The sequence below is a fragment of the Suncus etruscus genome, chromosome 16 (genome assembly GCF_024139225.1).
Source record: "Suncus etruscus isolate mSunEtr1 chromosome 16, mSunEtr1.pri.cur, whole genome shotgun sequence".
Lineage (NCBI taxonomy): Eukaryota > Metazoa > Chordata > Mammalia > Eulipotyphla > Soricidae > Suncus > Suncus etruscus.
The window spans coordinates 54,131,892-54,147,991 of NC_064863.1; positions in this window are offsets into that span (position 1 = coordinate 54,131,892).

Below are 16,100 nucleotides of genomic sequence, written 5' to 3' on the forward strand. Positions count from 1 at the left end.
CAGAGGATTTAGGAAATCATATACTTGTGCATTTAAATAGCTATATAGTTGGCCCCTTAAAATTGTAAAGGTAAGATATTTCATTGGCCATTTAGCAAAGTAAGTGCAGATTATTTTGTAATACCAAACGAAAAAATCCTCAGCTATAAAAATACTAGGCAGACAGATTAGCAAAAATAGAAAGTGTCATTAAGATAACTGTATTCTTCTTCAGTGGATCTCAGCTGTCACCATTCATCATGAAGGAGCTTCTTAAAATACTGGTCTCTGGTCTCACGCCCAAAAGACGTGTGTGTGTGTGTGTGTGTGTGTGTGTGTGTGTGTGTCTGAAATGAAATTTGAGATTTTGAAAAGTTGTTGTGGCTCTAAAGTGCAGTCAGCATTAAAGGCCAGTGCCTAAATTTTATTTTGTGTGGCATTGAGCCCTTGTTCTCCTATGATATAGTGTTGATCTCCTCAGAAGACTGAAAATTGTATTACTGTCTGAAATGAATTCAATAGTTGTAGAGACATCATTATCTTCAGCATTCATCATGCAATAAAACATCTTTTATCTCATGCTTGGACAAAGAATAAGTAACTAAAGCCTCTTTTAATTGGAGACTATTAACTCTTCAGAAATCATGGAAGATTTCAATATCAGTGTTCCATCCATTTTTCTTTTGATACCTTGTCCTTTACATTTCTTTCTTGTCTGTATTCAAATTGTCCCTATTGTAAATGTTACAGATATTTTAGTTATCTGATTTAACTGCTTTATCACTTGGATGAGAGATGACTCTCTGAAATTCAACATAATTCAGAAGAGCAAGAACATTTCTTACAATTCCTAATACCTAGCACATTGCCTAGTACACAGAAGACCACCTGAAATAATATTGTGCTTGAGTGAATGGGACAATGATTTTAAAAAATGGAATGCCTGTCTAAAATACAGGTAGGGTGAGGAAAGAAGTTGGGCATTGGTGATCAGAATGTTGCACTGGTGAAGGGGGTTGTTTTGTTTGTGACTAAAATCCAACTATATTCATGCTTGTAACCATGGTCCTTAAATAAAGATTTTATAAAATAAAATAAAATAAATAATAAATAAATAAAAGCCAATAATGAAACACTATAAATAGGTGATATTCCCAGAAGAGTAAGTGACTCTGAGTTCCAGTCCACAGAAGCAGTCCAATAATCACTGGAAGCCTAATATATACCTAAATACTACTGAGTTAGCCTAAAAATATGAAGTCTTACCATTTGCTGCAAGTTGGATGAAGTTGGAAGGTGTCATGCTCAGGGAACTGAGTAAGAAAAAATCCAAATACCAGATATTCTCACTCATACAGAGTATATAGAAGCAATGAAAGGATTGAGGTAATCCCCAATGGAAAGGACTAGGAACTGATTATGTTAAATAGATTGAAATGGGCCCGGGGGAAAAGAGAATATTATAAGTAATGATGGAAGGATATTGATTATCTTCTGGTGGACATGATGTAGCAGTATTAGAACTTAATAATAATAATAAAATATGATTTAATAAAAATCTGACTTTAAAAAGAAGTTTACATGTAGTGACAGAAAGTATAAACTGACACAACTTACAGCTTCTAAAATTAGTCGTCTTAATCATAACTAGAGCTAATTAATCATCACTGCACTAATTAATCATAACTATAGCTTCTCAAATTAGTATCTTGCTCTACCTTTTTCCAGTGGGACTTTAAGGATCATCTTTTATATTTAATATGCTTTTTTTTATAGAGATGGTCCCTGACTCACACCACTTTAAGTATTTCAATTTTACAGAGGTACGAAAGGCAATATGATATATGGAAATTATGCTTTGAATTTTTTATTTTGAGCATTACTCTTACTAACAACATGTGAAAAGACAGTATTGTGATATAGGCCATGGCATTGAATACTCATTACCAATCAACTTTATGAATTATGAAATTAAACAATTTATTCTACAAACTTTATTTCTAATATTTGATAAAATAAATGAGGTATTTGATTCTCTTATATAAAATAGGTCTTGTGTTAAGTAATTTTATTCAACTATAGTCAGAACTTTGGGCACATTTAAAGTAGAATTAGGCTAAGTTAAAATATCCAATAGGTTAGGAGTATTAAATTCATTTTCAACTTAAGATATGATCCAGATAAAACACCATCATAGATAAAGAAAGATTTGTGCTCTGATTTAAGTAGCGGGTGGCTGAGGGTATTATTTTTGCTTTAAGAAAATTCAAAAGGAAGAAGAGATCAAACACTTAGATTAAGACATTATACTTTAGCATTTTCCCCAAGTAGAACAGGCTCATGATTTGCAATAAAGACTCCCATTAGAGGTAAGTCAGCAGTCCAGTACTGTATGTAGATTTTTTTTCTAAGAAATAATATAAGAACTGCTCATAGAATTTTGGATTAATATAATAAGAATGAGCATATTCATAAGCAGTAGGGTGGAATTATTATAAAAGCATGTTTATGCATATACATATATGTGCAGTTTTTTACTTTACAGGCATAACACAAATATTTTGTGCATACATACAGACAACGCAAATATATCAGGAATTTTTACATCTGTAATATTTGGAATAATATGAATAAAGAAAACTGATAAAATTACTTAGCTATATTTTATAGTGGCAAATAGTTAAGAATCTAAATATGTGATCAGCATACTAATTAAAGTTTCACCACGATTTTCTGTAGTCAATGGTTTTTAATATTTGAAAGAAGTGTGAGAAACTGTTTTATCATATATGTAAAACGTACATTGACAGACAATTCAGTATAACTTTACTGCACTTTACTCAGTTTTATTTTTAAGAAATGTACTTCTATGAAGAGAAAAATTTTAGATTTTATCTTGTATAAAACAATATCTATATGTAAAATTTTAATTCTTATAATATGCAGATGAGAAGTATCTCGTAATATTTTTATTTATTAGGATATAAAAAGAATATGAAATATGGCAATGGCTACTTTTTAATGATGGCTTACATTTCATAAATGATACATGAAGCCTAATACTTTTTAGAAAATGCTTATTTATATTTATAAAGATGGTTTCTTGCAAATTGGTGTTGTGTTTACCACTCTTACTGAAAGTGTAATTGCTGATAAACAGAGAAAGAAAAATATTAAGTTACTGAATGACGGAGCTAGTAGACAAAGCAAATTCTTTTCTAGCACTGATTAAGCATCTCTTTTAGATAAAATATTTAAATTGAGGAACATGTGATATAAATTGCTTATAAATTATGGCTTAATTTACAATAAATCATGTGTGATTACAAATAAATATATATAGTATCAGTGGCCTAAAATGACTAGTACAATTTGTGCTTAAAATTCTTTAGAGGGGCTTGAGCTGTATGTAGTGTAGTATGTAATGTGATTTCTTGATTGTAAACAACTTGGGTCTGATAATTGATATCCCATGTAATACACTGAACACCACCACCAGTAGTAACCCCTTAGTATTGCTAGTGTAGTCCCCAAAATCAAATGCAAAAATTGCTTAGAAATGCATGCTTTGCAGGAATTATAATTTTCATAGTTATGCAATAAGGTGATCAATTAGGGCAAAACCTATCAATGGCATATTTAGGGAAATCTAATTATTGCTGTTTGTTCATACCCACATTCATTAATAATATTTTATATATTACTTAATATAGTATACAAATGACAGTAAAGATATAACAAGGTACTGCAGGAGATGGCCTGGCATGCTCAGCATGCATAAGGTTCCAATTTCTACCCTAAGGACTTCATGCCAAGCCCAAGAATTTCTTGGTATATTTGCTCTGCTAGGCCCTCAGCACCTGACTGTGGTTCTGGTGTCAGTCTGAACCACTGGAATTGAGCCTGAGCAGCACCGCCAGAGGAGTAAAACTGTTTGATACACCTAAGTAATATCAAGGATAGCTCCTGGATCCATTGAACCTTATCTGAGAGAATGCTAGCTCTAAAAAACAATATAAAAAGTAACTAAATATCTTATGAAATCTTCCACATCACAAAATGAACTATCATTTTCCTCAGTTTTATCACATGTTCTTAACAATTTTAGCTGTGCCTCATTGATAGATCCCACCAGACAAGGTTTGTTCTTAGAAAGCAGATGGCTGATATCTGAAATTTCAATATTTATTTTTTATTAAGGAAGAAAGTCATGCTTCTTGTTGGTTTTTGGTGGTATTAAGGGCTTACTTTGAGCTCTAAAAACTGAACTCAGGGTTCACTCTTGGCAAAAGACCAAATGTGGTATCAGGGACCAAACCCAAAATTACTGTGCAAAACAAGGACCTTACATATTGCATTATATCCTTGACTCAATTATTTTACATTTTAAAAAACTGGGAAGTTTGCGTATAAACATATTGAAAACAGGCAATATTTCTATAAAAATCTATGCATTTTTCTAGAATGTCATATTTTATTTTATTTTTAATATAAATCTTTATTTAAGCACCATGATTACAAGCATGTTTGTAGTTGGGCTTCAGTTAATAACAGAATAGCCCCCTTCACCAGTGCAGCATTCCCACCACCAATGTCCCCTCATCCTCTACCCCTGCCTGTATTCGTGACAGGCATTCTACTTCTCTCATTCTTTAACATTGTCAGGCTAGTTGTTAGTGTAGTTATTTCCCTAACAGAGTTCATTACTCTTTGTGGTGAGCTTCAAATTGTGAGCTAATCCTTCCAACCCTTCCAGCCTTTAATTCTATTGTCTCTGGGCCTTAATACAGTAATGTCTTTAATTTTTCCTAAAACCCATAGATGAATGAGTATACTGTGTCTATCTCACTACCTCTGATTTATTTCACTTGACATAGTAGATTCCATGTATATCAATGTATAGGAAAATTTCATGACTTAATTTCTCTCTATGGCTGCATAATATTCCATTATGTATATGTACTGCAGTTTCTTTAGCCAGTCATCTGTTGAAAGGCATCTTGGTTGCTTCCAGACTATTGTAAATAGCACTGCAATGAATATCGGTGTGAGGAAGGAACTTTTGAATTAAATTTTTGTGTTCCTAGGGTATTTCACTAGAGTGGAATAGCTGGATTATATGGGAGTTCAATTTCATTTTTTGAGAAATCTCCATATTGTTTTCCAGAAAGGCTGGACTAGACAGATTTTCTACCAGCAGTGAATAAGAGTTCCTTTCTCTCCACATCCCTGACAGTAATGATTGTTCTTGTTCTTTGTGATGTGTGCCAGTCTCTGTGGTGTGGTATGGTACCTTATTGTAGTTTTGATTTGCATCTCCCTGATGATTAGTGATGTGGACCTTTTTCAGGTGTATTTTGGCCATTTGTATTTCCTCTTTGAGGAAGTTTCTGTTCATTTCTTCTTCTAATTTTGATGGGGCTAGATGTTTTTTTCTTATTAAATTCTGTCAATACTTTGTATATTTTGGAGGTTAGCCCCTTGTCTGATGGGTATTGTGTGAATAGTTTCTCCCATTCTGTGGGTGGCTTTTGTATCTTAGGCACTATTTCATTTGAGGTGGAGAAGATTCTCAGTTTAATACAGTCCCATCTGTTTATCTCTGTTTCCACTTGTTTGTAAAGTACTGTTTCCTCCTTGAAGATGCCTTTAGTCTCAATGTCATATAGTGTTTTACCAAAATGTTGTTTTATATACCTTATGGTTTCAGGCCTGATATCAAGGTCTTTAATCCATTAGATTTTATATTTGTACATGATGTTAGTTTATTTTCTTTTTAATAATAATGATAGCTTTGGTAATATACTAGTAAGCATACACTGCAATTCATTCAGGCTATTCATATTTGATGTAAAGATTAATATCATGCACATGTTTGACATAAAAATCTTCTGATTACATTCTTTTAAATATTGGGGTTTGGGTAATAGTAGATTTATAAAATATATTTATTTTGGTCATAATGTATAACAGATATTCTAGCTTTAATATCTGATTGATTGCATTTCTTTCTAAATACCTTTTATTAAAAGTAATAATGCAAGAGTATTAAAAATGTTAAAATGTTAAAGATGTTTTACATGAAAAACAGTTTTACACCAAAAACAGTGATTTCATTAGTCACAGAAATACAAGATCTCATAACACCAATTATGTCAAATGTCAATCCTTGAAGACTAGCTTGAAATTGTCAATAAATTATTTTTACTTCTTCATATTAAAAAATATTTCCAGGGCCCAGAGAGATAGCACAGCGGTGTTTGCCTTGCAAGCAGCCGATCCAGGGCCAAAGGTGGTTGGTTCGAATCCCGGTGTCCCATATGGTCCCCTATGCCTGCCAGGAACTATTTCTGAGCAGACAGCCAGGAGTAACCCCTGAGCAACGCCAGGTGTGCCCCCCCCAAAAAAAATATTTCCAGAAATGTCAAGTAAAAGAAAATTTATTCTGAGATATTCATTTTGGTGGTCATGAAAAGTTTATTAATATTTACTTAATAAAATATTTCACTTTTATAATCAAACATTTTTTTACAAATTTTAGTTGAAAATTTAAAAAACCTCTAATTCCATACTCATGTTTAGATAAATAAACCTTTCTTATTTTAAAATCATGTTTTATGTCTTTTGTTAGTTGTTCACATGCTTAAAATTACATTCAAGTAACAATAAACCTCATTTTACCATCACTTTGAAAAAAATTTTATTTATTTGAAACAAAAGGTGCAAAAAATTTAAAACCTCTGAGCAAAACAATTTCCATAGAGGTCAAATTAAAGGTTAAAGAAGGACAGTGGGTGACTATTGTATCATTGTAAAATAGAGTCTAATGCCCATGTGACTTTGAGGCCTCCCTCACAAGTCAAGGCCACTCACCTCTAGCCCCTTCCACCACCGGGTCTGAAGATGCAGGATAATGGCAGAGAAATAATCACAAACTGTCAAAGTTTCTTCGAAGTCAGCTAGGTTTATTCTATGATCCTACCCACGATGTGCATTCCTTACAAGGCTTCTGTGCTCAGCTTATTGCAAGCAGTTTATTCCAACCTTAAAAGTAAGGTTCCCTACTCCAACACCCTAAGCCAGGGGTCTCAAACTCATGGCCCACAGGCTGTTTGAAGCCCTTCATACATTTTGTGCCCCACGGCCAACCTTCAAATATCACAGTATTCACGATTATTCTCTTACTGAATAATCACAATAAAAAATGTTCGGGGTATGAAAATGTTTAATGCAATTTTTTGTGATGTTTTTCTTACTAATGCAATACTTTATTGCGAATATTCAGTAAGCGAATAATTGTGAATACTTTGTGCCTTGCACAACATCATTTCCTCTGCTCCTTCCCCCTGTCCCTTGCATTATTGTAGGTCTAAGGGAGAGAAGGAAGAAAAGTTTATTACAGAATTAAATTTTGTCATACCTTCATCATGACTTCATCAAAGCCTGCAGTGAAAAGAAAGATTGATGACGGGCACAGACAATTTCAGGAAAAATGGGAGACACAGTATTTCTTTGTTGAGCACGGGGGCCTCTCCACATGTCTTATTTAATCAGAGAAAGTTGCAGTGCACAAGGAATACAACTTAAAACACCATTATTCAACTAAACATGCTGAGGAATGTGCAAAATATCAAGGAAATGAGAGTCAAGCAGGTTGCCAGTCTTAAAGCATGTCTAATGAGGCAACAAGATTTCTTAAAGGAAGCAACCAAAGAGAATGTTGCATCAGTTGAAGCTAGTTACATGGTTAGTGAGATGATTGCTCAGGCAAGGAAACCATTCATAGAAGGAGAGTTTGTTAAAAAAAAAATGCATGTTTCAGACTGCAAGTAATATCTGTCCGGAAAAGAAAGGTCAGTTTAGTAAAATCAGCCTTTCTGCCAACACTGTGGTAGAGCACATTTCTGACATGTCAAGTGATATTTATCATCAACTGTGTGAGAAAGCCAAATGTTTTGATGCATACTCAGTTGCTCTTGACAAGGGCACAGATATAACAGACACTGCACAGCTCACAATTTATGTCTGTGGTGTTGATTGCAATTTTGAATTGACAGAGGAGTTGCTCACAATCATTCCAATGCATGTCCAGACCACCGCTAATGAGATATTTTGGCATCTGTGTGATGTCATTGAGAATGCAGGTTTGCCATGGCAGAGGTTTGTTGGAATAATAACCGATGGAGCGCCATCGATTACAGGGAGGAAAAATGGACTGGTGGCACTTGTTCAAAAAAAAAAAACTTGAAGAGGAGGGTGTAGGGAAGGCCATTGCTCTTCACAGCATTATCCATTAGCAGGCCCTTTGCAGTAAATGCCTGCCGTGTGACAATGTGATGTCTGTTGTTGTGAAATGCATCAACCAAATCAGATCCAGGGACTTAAAACACAGGAGGTTCCGTGCTTTTTATTTAGAGGAAATGGTGTCAGAATATGGAGATGTGCTCTATTTCACTGAGGTACATTGGCTCAGCAAAGGAAATGTCCTGAAAAGATTTTTTGAGTTGAGAGAAGAAGTGAAAGCCTTCATGGAGAAGGATGGGAATGCTGTTTCTGAGTTGAGTGATCACAAATGGCTTATGGACTTAGCTTTTCTTGTTGACCTCACACATTAGCTGAATGGACTAAACAAGATGTTACAAGGCCCGGGTCAGCTTATCAGTGCTGCCTATGATAACGTGAGAACATTCTCCACAAAACTTGTGTTATGGAAATCCCAGCTCTCTCCGACAAACCTTTGCCATTTCCCAGCATGCAAGGAACTTGTGGATGCAGGCATACCATTCAGTGGTGAGAACTATGTTGATGCTATTTTTAAGCTAGAGAAGGAATTTGATCACAGATTTGCAGACTTCAAAAAGCACAGAACCATTTTCCAAATTTTTGTGGACCCCTTTTCCTTTGATGTGCAAGATGCCCCTCCTGTGTTTCAAATGGAGCTCATTTACCTGCAATGCAACTCTGATCTCAAAGCCACGTTCAGGGAGATTATTGGAAAAGCAGACATGCATGGGAAATTTTTGAGAGAATTGCCCCTCTGCTTCCCTGAGCTTTCCCGAATGTTCAAGTGCACCACATGCCTTGTTGGGAGCACATATTTGTGTGAAAAGTTATTCTCCACATTGAACTTCAATAAGTCAAAGTACAGGTCTAGACTTAATGATGATCATCTTCAAGCCATACTGAAGATCTCAACTGCTTCCTCTCTAAAGCCAAATGTGGTTCAGATTTGTGAGAAGAAGTGCTGTCAAGTCTCTGGCAGCAAGGAATAGGCAAAAGATGTCATGCTCAGAAGAACTGCTCATGATCTTCACTCAATGTTCTATTTATGTTCAGAAGAAATAATTAAAACTGTTAATAATGACATCTGAGGACTTTTTTTTTTTTTTGTGAAATCCCATATGCAGCCCTGCCTCACCCTGACTTTGCCTCCTGCGGCCCACAGATAAATTGAGTTTGAGACCCTTGCCCTAAGCCTTCTGCTGATGATAAGACCCGCCCACACCTAGGTTGGGCATGGGTCTCTTGAATAAAGAATAACAGAATTTGCTGGGGGAAAGGAAGGGAAGAAAGTGGCTGAGAGCCAGAGGAAAAGCAGCTGAGGAGAAGCTGCTTGGAGTACGCTTGGGCATAGAAGCCATGTGAGAAAATGCACATGATGGGTAGGACCTTAAAATAAACCAAACTGTAGGACCGGAGCTATGATAGCACAGGTAGGACTTTTGCCTTACAAGCGCCTAACCCCTGACGGTTCTGGGTTCAATCTACTGTGTCCCACATGGGCCCCCAAGCCAGGAGCAATTTCTGAGCGCATAGCCAGGAGTAACCCCTGAGCGTCACAAAACAAACAAACAAAACAAAAAATCCAAAAGCGGTGCAGGAAAGCATAAGAGAAGCAAGCATGGCAATAAAACTTTAGGGAGTGACTTCAGGGAAACAAATCTTTTATTGTGGGTGAGGGTGACCTCTGCACTTTATACAGAGGTCTGGCCAATAGGATGCATGGGTTTGGCTGTGTGCAGAGAGTTTTAAAGTAGGGAAGTGAAGTTCATTATGGGTCAGACAACCTTCAGGAGGCATTTGTGTGAGTTCAGTGTTTAGTGCCTTAGGGGAAAGCAAAGTGTGGGCTCCTCTTTTGAGAGGCCAGCTTGTGCCATTCTGATTAGTGCTCTTCTCCCCATCTGGGTGTGGCCTCTCCTACGCGGGTGCCTGCTGAGGCTCCTTTTTGGTGTCTGATGACAATCGGCTTTATGTATCCTTCTCTGTTCTCCCTTGGTGAGAGTCCTAATCTGCTTTCTCAAGCCCAGCTACAGACCAATTGCCAAAAATAATTTTCTGAATTCAACATTAATTTGAAAATGATAAGCGATGCTTAAAAAAAAGTCTTTCCTTATCTCTAAAAGGATACTCTACATTGGTTAACTCTACCTTCCTCTGAAGGTGTGACCATCTCATTTTCTTATTTTATACCAGTAAGTATGATATAGTTCCAGTTTTTTTTTAAGTTTGACTTTCATTCACTTGCAAATCTCTGCATCACTCTTTTTCAAAATTTCTCTTACTATGTCATATTTTACTTGCAATATAAGAGATAATTTCATGTTAATTTCAAGTATCTGTTCCATCTTAATATAACTACTGTAATTTTGCTGATTTTAAAATTGCGAATTTCCATATTCATCTGAATTTTAACTGATGTATACTTTAATTAGTGTAAATGTTCTTTAAGAATATCTGAATAAAGTATGATAGTGCATAGTTGAAAGTATAATTTAAAATATGGTGAAGGTCACAGTAAAATAGCCATGAATGATAGCTTAGAAAACAGTAATGAAAAATAATTTTTAAAGTTCAATAGTTAGTGCCATACTGTTTTTTATAAATATCAGGCCTAATGTGGATGCAGTGTTATGGATAAGTTATACTAAAAAGCTATGAAACCATTGTATCATTTTGCTTCCTCTAGTAATGCAGGTATAAATCTCTGTATGCTTATGTGGATTCTGCCCCAACCAACGGCATGGAAGTTAAGTTACCTAAGACTGTGAAATTCATTGGTTTGTGCCATGTCAAGAATGAAACTATAAACTTGCTTTCCAAAGACTCTAAGGAAGCTTCTAGCATTCACGTGCTGTTTAGATCTTATAGCCTATAACTACTTGTACATGTTTTAATATAATTCCCAAAACTAAAATACAATGAGATGTGGCATATATGCATACAGCTTATTTATAAAATCTCTTATTTTAAACAAATATATATATGAGCACATTTATATAGACTTTTCCTTTAAGTTAAATACTTAAATATGGATGTAGATTCTACTTAATGAAACACAGATTTTGTTTACTATCATTTATAAATTTCATTTTCATTGATGTGTCACAATTTACAATAGTACTGATGCTACTATTTTACAGTTGTAGTGTTGCTACACCAATTTCTAGATCAGTATTTTAAATCTCCCATTATTGACATAGGATCCCCTTCCCTCTCTTCCTTCCTTAGCTCACAGCTCACAGTGCTACTGCTCATGTTTCCATTGGGGACTGCCTAATTCACTACTTTGTTTTGTTTGTTTGTTTGTTTTTTGTTTTTGGGCCACACCCGGCAGTACTCAAGGGTTACTCCTGGCTGTCTGCTCAGAAATAGCTCCTGGCAGGCATGGGGGACCATATGGGACACCGGGATTTGAACCAACCACCTTAGGTCCTGGATCAGTTGCTTGCAAGGCAAACACCGCTATGCTATGTCTCCGGGCCCACTACTTTGTTTCTTTATACTCTGTATAGGAAAGCAATCATCTTGTACTTACCTTTATCTTTCAAACTCTATTCAGTAAATCTAACACCATCCATGTTCATTCATGTAGAAAACTTCAAGATTCTATACTCTCTCATAGGTAAGTAATGTTGCATTGTGTAAATACACTAATGTTTATCAATTGTTATTAGGCACTTGTTTTAAGATCCTAGCTATAGTAAATAGTGTTGCAGTTAACTGCAGATATGCCAATGCTCTTTCTAACTAATGTTTTTGTGTTCTTATGGTAAGTGCCCAAAAAGAGTCACATAGAAGTTCTTGTTTTCAATATTTATAGATCTCCAAAATATTTTTCAGACTATCCCACCAATACTAAATGAGAGGTTTGTTTTTTTTTACCACATCCTCACCAGAAATTAATGATTCCAGTCTTTTTCATCAGAACCATTTATTCTCACTGATGTTAAGCTTTAATTTGAACACTGACACTAATTATTTTATTTAAGAAAAAAAAAACAGGAAAATGGATTTTTGGTGGCAAATTTAAAGTAGTTATTGATTTAAAGGTACATTTTGATTACAATGATGATTATTATACCTGATAATAAACTTGAAATCTAATATAGGATAAAAATTTCTGATGTTTATATAAAAATAAAATTAGTTATTACGTACTAAAAATTAAAAGTTTTCCTGATAAATACTTTAAATATAGATAAATATCCACAAAAAAACTATTCAATGTCTGATTTTTATCATTTTTTTAATTCCAGAGTTGCTAGTAACATAAGTCTTAACATCTTTTCATATAACAATGTTTTTTTACTTTTATAATACATTTTATAGATTCTTCTAGTCTATAAAAAAGAGTTTATGCTTAAAGGGATAGAGTGATACCACTGCAGGTAGAGTGTTTGCCTTACACAAGGACAACCCTTGTTCAATCCCTGACAACCCATATGATCCTCTGAGTCTGCCAGGAGTGATTTCTGAGTCTAGAACAAGATTTAATTCCTAAGTACCAACAGGTGTAGCCATAAAACACCCCCCAAAATTTTTGCTTTAAACTAGCTCAAATATTTTCTGTTTATATTTCTATAAATTATTTTTCAAAAGTCATACTCTTTTAGTATTATGTAGATATCTATATATGTTGTAAATTTTTCAAGTTATCATTATTAAAAATAAACTTTGTTTATAATTGTATGTTACAAAATATATTAGATTTTTTTCTATTATAAGACCATAATTTACTAACTTGTTACTTCTACACAGCCATTTCAGGCATTAAGTGCTCAAATACCAATCCAGTGTGCCTTTCACTTCATCAGTGTCTTCAATTTCCCACACACCACAATAGCATGCCTCCTTGAAGCCACAAACCAAATTGCTTTTTATTGTTTGTTATAACTTATGGCAAATGGAATTTTCAAAACTTAGATCAACAAGGGATAATTTGAAATCATTATATTTCTCCATAACATTACAAAAGTAAGTCAGTGTCTAAAGATTTACAGAGTTGTGATTGGTATTAATTGAGACTCTATGTTATTGTATAGGCTCACTGAGATTGGCAGATTAATATCTAACTGTTCCATCAGATTCCCATGGCATTACTAAACTGACACTACTACAACATTTTGATATATTCAGGAACTATAAATCTGAAACAAATTTAGTGGCTTTGCAGTTTGTTAGGGTTAACTCATAAGCTGAGACATTTCTGTCAGATTTTGTAGGGTATGGCAATGGGCTACTGTAGTTCATACAGAAAGAAGAAATCTGTCAACATCACAGAGTTATCTATTAGACCAGACTAGACTACCTGGGAAGAGTAAGTAGCTCTTACTTTCTTTTGTGCTGGTGGAGGGACCAGGTGTTGTTTTTCTACTAGAATGATAGTGAGTTTAGGCAGAGGCTGCTGAACCTTTTGGTAGCCAGTTGAATGTAGAAGGCTCAGTAAAAACTTCTTAATATAAGAAACAATCACAAGGGCCCGGAGAGATAGCACAGCGGCATTTGCCTTGCAAGCAGCCGATCCAGGACCAAAGGTGGTTGGTTCGAATCCCGGTGTCCCATATGGTCCCCCGTGCCTGCCAGGAGCATTTCCGAGCAGACAGCCAGGAGTAACCCCTGAGCATTGCCGGGTGTGGCCCAAAAAAAAAAAAAAAAAAAAAAAAAAAAAAGGAAAAAAAAAAAAGAAACAATCACAAATATTTCTTTTTCCTCACTTAACCTCCATTATTAAAATCAGTACAAAAACTTACAAAAAGATAAAAATATAGAAATTTTATATGATGAGTTTATATAACTATAAACTATATACTCAATACATACATATTCTGTTTACAGAACTATTGATATTAGTCAAAAATGGCAAAAATTAAATATACATTATCTGACAAATGAATGTAAGTAATATGAATATTTAAGTATATGTGAGGTGATATGAATATATAAATATATGTATGGAATACTACTAAGCTATCAAAAGATAAAATACCAGTGCCAGAGAAAGTACACCTGAGAAAGTACTTACCTTATATAAAGCAATTTTCAGAACCTCATATGGTTTTCTAATAAGCATGAGGAATGATCCCTGAGTGCCAAGATAGATGTAAACCCTAAAAATCAGCTGGCCTGCCCACTGCTCAAGACAAAAAAAAAAATATAAAATGCCATGTCTACACTGTGGATTACCATAAAATGTATATAATATAGAATGTATATGTTAAATAAGGCAGAGAAACAAATACTATATTATGCTCTCATACATAAATATAAGTAGTATGTGATGATAAAAGTAAACATATGACTTGAACAAAAAAACAAAGATTTGTACTATTATTAACAGACTGAATGGTAGAAGGGGAATAGTAAAAAAGGGAAAAAAAGTTGTATAATAAGGGGCCAGCGAGGTGGCGCTAGAGTTAAGGTGTCTGCCTTGCAAGTGCTAGCCAAGGAAGGACCGCGGTTCTATCATCCCGGTGTCCCATATGGTCCCCCCAAGCCAGGGGCAATTTCTGAGCACTTAGTCAGGAGTAACCCCTGAGCATCAAACGGGTATGGTCTGAAAAAACAAACAAACAAAAAAGTTGTATAATAAAAGGTAGATTTAGGCTTTCAGTGGTTAATCAAATGTAGAATATGCATTCATGCTGATTTTCAGTGATGCACACCTGAAGCTTATATAACTTTATATTGCAATGTTCTTCTAGAAGGAAAAAATAAATTCTCAGGCAAAGGTTGTGTAGCAGATAATATTGGCTGAAAACATTTTTCTCAGACAAACTTCGATTCTAGATTTTCAAATCCTAATTTTTTTCTTCATTATCTGCATATTTTAAGTGCCAGATGCCACAGGATATGTGGCTATTACAACATGACCTCTGGTCTAATAATAATAATAATAATAATAATGATAATAATAATAATAATGAGTTGTCTCAGTAAATGGCAAGAATGTACATCAATTTCATTCTTACATAAAGACTTCTAGAAATGATAGTTCTACATATTGAGTTTGAATTTTATGTTTATCTTACTAACTCAAAATAAATCTATCACCAATCCAATTTCCCATTTAGATCACAAAATTACTAAGGCCACTTTGAAATCTTAAACAGAAGTATGATGAAGAATAAGTCAGAATTGGAAAGTGAAAAGACATAATCCATTGCAGTTAAAGTAACTTGCCTTTTTAAAATATAATAAGAACCAAAATAAACCTCATAAATATATTGTTAGAATGGTTTGCAGGCTGTGCAAATAGAGAACCCCGAGTTTCATTATATCTACCATAAACTCTTCTGAATGCAGAGATATCAGCATTTAGGATATCTTTGCAATGATATTTTCATAAAAACATTGACATCTCTATTTTAACTGTACTCAAGAAAATTTAAATGTGTTGCTTCAATGTTGCGGTCACTTATTACAAAATCTGTAACAGCTTCCGCTTCAAGAGACTATATAGTTTTCTTTTTTCTCCTTTAACAAATAATTTTTCTTTCTTATTTTATGAGAGATAGCTGTATTCAGCAGTGCTCAGAATTACTGGTTGTTCTTTTTGCTCCTGGCAGAAATCTGGACATCATCTGGGATACTAAGCATCAAAATTGGATATGCTGTATGCAAGGCAAGTACCTCACCTACTACATTATCTTACCAACTGCTATTTCTTTTTTTGGCCAAATAATTTTATTGAAAGTTAATATATTTAATTTAAAATTATTTTATAATCTTCTAATATTTCTCAAAGATTAAATTAGCTCACACGAAAAACTAGGATGTTTTGCCCATGATGTCATGTCGTATTTGTGTACATAAAAACATAAATGTGAACATTTATAAATATA